The following is a 5,257-nucleotide window of genomic DNA, read 5'->3' as shown; positions in this document are numbered from 1 at the left end:
GTCTCCTAAGACTTCTTTTTTCTAGGTGGAATATTCTGAGTTGCTTATAGGATGTGGCACAGAAATCTTTCTCTCTAGCTACTATACTGAACGCACTTCAGTTTGTTTGTATTTCTTTTAGAGAGAGACATCCAAAATTGATCACTTGGCTCCATATGGAGTAGAGAACTATCACCCCCTGGCTTTAGGTACCACGGTTCTTCTGGTGCAGTCTGAGAGTACATTTGATTTTTCCAGCACCTCATCACACAACTGTAAACTCCTGCTCCCCCTGCTCCTTCCTTGCTCCCCTCTTTTCTAAGTCATGCTGCTATGTAGGCAACCTGGACCTTTGAAATTTATATGCTGGACTTAAGTTGTTTCTGCTTTTATTACTTTTGAAATTCATCTTGTTAGAATTGACATTTCGGGGGGTTTGTCTTTTGTTTTTGGTTTTTTTGCATTTGATGGCTGTCTCTCCCAATTTTGTAATATGTTCAAATGAGATTTTTAAAAATGTTTTCTGTAACTTCAACCAAGTCATTGCTCTACAAATTGAGCAGCTCAAAGACAGAACCCTTGGGAGGTCGTACGAAATCTTTCAATTGTTCAGTTACCAATCCACCAGATTCTTCTGTTATCCCCTTGTATTTCTCTATTTTGTCTATAAGAATAGCTTACACATGCCATTCCACTTGATTTGTGCAAAACCTTCACGTATCAGGTATTTTTGTTCCTGTTTTACAGTTAGGGAAACCAAACCTTAGTTGGATGAAGTAGTTTCCCCACAATTACTCTGTTTGTTAAAAGCAGAAGCAGGATTGGCACCCAAATTTTCACGTCCCTCTACTCTACTGTGGCCCCACCCATTGTGTATTACCTTGATGAAATGCAAAGACGGTATTTTTACCTCATTTTCCTGAACTGCCGGGAGAGCACTTTTGACCACAAGGAGCCAAATATCATAATAGAAATGCACTCTCTTCCTTCTTCCCTCAGAGAACCACAGGTGAGAGAGCGGCTACCTCCTTCTTCTTGGAGGATAGGACTCACAGCCTTACCTTCCCATTGACCCCTCTTAGAAACAGATACAAAAATAGTATTTAAAAAAAGAAGATCATTTTCTGGACTATCTGGGCAATGGAACAGTGTTTGGGTCCTGAGAGCCAGGAATTGGACCCAGAGAAAACAGCTTTTAAGAAGCTGGTAGAAAGCTGGTTACCTAAACTCTTGATAATAAAGTCACACACACACACACACACACACACTCACACACTCTAGAAACCAGAGTTAGAAAGTCTGGCTTTTTCCTTCTCTCCCTCTGGGACATGCTAAGAGGACTTCATATTTCAGAATAAATACAGACTGTTGTAAAGTGAAAAGAAAAGAAAAAGAACATAGCGATGCAGGGAACCACCCTGCTGTTCATACACAACTGGTGTCAAGCCTGTTTGCAGGCGAAGGGTATTGGCAGCAGCCAAGGTGGGGTGAGTCGTACACTCAGGACGTATCGACTGCTGTGTTTCTCTCTCACTGACAGACTGATCTTTGGTAGATTCCTTAATCTTCCAGGAAGAGCCTTTTAACTATTAAAAGGGAATGAAAACAAGGCACCCTTGTTTTCATGGGATGTTTATGATTCTCAGATATAATAACAGATGGTTTGCAATGTACTAACAATATGTGCAATTTAAATAACAACAGGGACATCAAGGTACCCTCTTGTTCATAAAGAAAGTCAAGGTCAGTGCGTGAAACAAAGATACTGAGTGGGAAAGGTTGCCTTGTTGCTTCCCAAGCAAATGTTATACCCATTGTCTACATAAATAGAAGTCTTCACTCCATGAGGAAGTTCATTCAGTATCTTTCTTCCAAAGCAAAGTCACTTAAGATAAATGAACTCACCAATGCAATTGATTGAGGTAAACCCCAACACACTAATTTAGTCTTTCTGGAATGCTAATATAGTACAGTGAAGAATTAGGGAATTAGCTGAAACTTTTATCTTTTTTTCTGAAAAGGAACTGCACAACTCAAAATTAATTGCTAAGGGAAATGGTTTTACATTATTTCCCATAAACCTACCATGGGGATTGAAGGACTGTGGGTAGTGGGGAGCCACAGACACGGAATCTATGTCCTAGAGCACTCTAACACAGAGCATAATTTTCAGCAACTCCCAAGTGACTTTTTCTGACATCCATTCCATGTGAAACAATGGAAACCTATTTCCATGCTTATTTGTATTTCCCAGGAGCCCTTAAATGCCATCGTAAAGATTAAAGGGCTAGATCCTTCTTATTCCCTCTTAAGATTATTCATAATTTTCTAAAATCATCTTTTTGAGCAATGCAGCCCAAAGAGGAATTTTAGGGTTTATTTGTCTATTCATTTGTTCATTCATTCATTCAACAAATATTTATCAAGTGCCTCCTGCATGCCATGTTCTCCGCGAGGAACTAATAGGCATAAAAAATGAAGAAGATTAAGTCCTCATCCTCAAGGAGCTACTAATTTAATAGGGGAGTCAGACATGTACACAGATAACTATAATACAAGGAAGACTATAATAAATGCTTTTAAAAGGTTCAGACAAAATCCTGTGGAAGGTTCATATCTAGTCAGAAAAAGGAGAGAAAATGTCATAGAGATGGTATCATTTGACTGCAGGGATTGAATAGGATAGGATCTCAACAGATTCTATTGGGGGAAGTGTCAGTTCAGACGCAGGAAATGGCATAAATAAAAGCAATCCATGTTCCAAGAACAGCAAGTAGACCAGTTGGGCCAGAACATGGATGAATACAGGCAAGTGTAGAGAGAAGAGAAGAGCAGTTCAGGATACATGGTGGAGGATCTTAAACAGTGGGACAAGAATTACAATTTAGTTTCTTGGGCACTGAAACTTGAAAGTTCTTGAGCAGGAACGTGACGTAAGCACTTTGTTTTTGGAAGACATATCTGGTTGTAGTATGTGGAAGGGGTGCAGAAGGGTCAGACAAGAGTCTGGAAGACCAGTTTAAGAGCTACTGAAGTGATTCTGGGGAGAATTGATGAGAACTTGAATTGCAGTGATGACAGTAGAAATACAAAGGCGAGGTGGACAGTTGAGCTTCATAAACTCTACAGAGGCAGACTTGATGGGATTTGGCAATAGATTGAATGGAGGCAGAGAGAGGCACACGACTAGGTAACTGGCAAAATGATGAGGCTCTTAAGAGAAACTGGGTGCATGCACTTGCGCATTTACACTGAAGAGTTTGGGCAGGGGTGGTGGCAGGATTAGTAGTAATCTTTTGAAAAGGCAAATCAGATCTCATTGCTGCCCTGCTTAATATCGAAATGGCTTTCCACTGCATTTAGAATAAAATCCAAACCCCTTACTGTGGCCTAGTGTAAGCCCTACGTGATCTGGCCCCTGCTTTTCTCTGACCTCATGTCTGAACACTCCTCTGCTTCAGCTTCAGCCACACTTGTCTTCTTTCAGGTCCTCAAACGCACTGAGTTCTTTCTGCCGCAGGGTCTTTGCATTTGCTGTACCCTCTGCCTAGAACACTGTACCCCCAGATCTTCACATGGCTGGCCCCATCTTGTCCTTCAGGTCTCGGCTTAAATGCTACCTCTACAGAGAGGATTCCCTAGCCAATCAGTTATCGTGCCCTTGGTCCACAGCCACTCTTTGTCACATCATCCTGCTTTTGATTCTTCACAGCACTTACCAAAATCTGAAATGATCTTATTTGTTTATTTTGTTTGTGTCAGTTCCTCTGCACCAGAAGCAAGCTCCAAGAGTGTGCCTTGGTCATTGCCGTGCCCTGGTTAGTAGAACAGAGCCTAGCATATACGAGGTGCTTCATAAGTAGTTAGCGAATGGATGAATGAATGGGCTTTCTTTAGGAAATATTGGCTTTTCATGCAGGTATAAAATTCAACGAGGCGTGGGCAACAGGGACCTGGATATGTGGGATTAGAACTCAGGAGAAGGCTAGGCTTGGCACCTGCTTACAGGAGATGGAAAGTCAGGAGAAACTATGACAATTCATGGGCCTTTCTGAGCAAAGGCATCACTTCACTGCTTCTGCCTCAGTCACCAATCCTATCAATGACTGTTTTAAAACCTGCTGTACCCATCCAACTTAACCTTCTGTGTCAGGTGAGTATGCTTTGTTCTCCAAAGATCATCTACTTGGTAGACTTTAGCAAAAATGCTACCTCATCTGAAGTCATTTTTGGAATGCCTTTCCACTGCATTTAGAATAAAATTCAGTGCATTTAGAATTGCCTGTAGCATCTGCAGCACTTTAATAATAATGTAAAATATTAACAACTATTGTTCACTACACACTGTGCCAGGCATTGTGCTAAGTGTTTTCACACATTATCTCATTTAATACACCCCATAACCCTAATAAGTAGGTAAAATGATTCTCTAATGTTGCAGTTGAGGAAACTGAGACTCAGAAATGTTAAATCCTTTGAACACTGTCAGGTCTGAGGTTCAAATTCAGTTCTGATGACTCCAAAGCCTGCCTGTTAACCACTTTGCAGCATCCTAGGCAAAGTGGGGGATGCGGAAAGGAACTTTCACTTCCTTTGAACGTGGATGTGACTTTTGGGAACAGCCAGAAGCTATAGATTGGAATCCCAGGTGTGCCACTTACCAGGTGTGTGATCTCAGACTAGTAACTTTTCTCAGCAATAAAATGGTGCTGAGAATGCCCTCTCGTTGGATTGTTCTGTCAACTACAATCTGTAAAACACCCAGCACATTGTGGGAAATTAATTTTTCACTGATTTCCGTTTCTCATAAGTGACACAACTAACTCTTGATTCATTCAGGGTTTGATCATCTACCTGGTGGAGTACTGAGTGCCTTGCATTTCCTCATCTTTCTTATTTTATTTTATTATATTTACAAGTATTTTATAATTTGTTATCATTTCCATGTTGAAGTTAGGCAAGGGGAGGTATTAGAGGTTGTACTGTCTCCGAAAGGAACTGGAAAAATAAAGTCTGAAGTGATTGGCTCAAATTACTGCTTTATTACTGTTTGAAGTCTGTGGCCTTGGGCAAACATCCGGGTCTCAATTTCCTCCTCATTTGTAGAATGAGAAAATATTACTTGTCTTCGACATCACAGAGTTGGTTTGAGGATCAAACTGTAGCCATGAAAGACCTCTGGAGAATATAAAGTTGCATACAACTGTAAGGTACTATTATCACTGCCTGCATTGCAAAATGAGAGTCCATCCCTCTTTTTAGAAGGTGTAAACAATAA

This window comes from Eulemur rufifrons, chromosome 8, assembly GCF_041146395.1.
Source record: "Eulemur rufifrons isolate Redbay chromosome 8, OSU_ERuf_1, whole genome shotgun sequence".
Lineage (NCBI taxonomy): Eukaryota > Metazoa > Chordata > Mammalia > Primates > Lemuridae > Eulemur > Eulemur rufifrons.
This window is presented reverse-complemented; position numbering follows the sequence as displayed.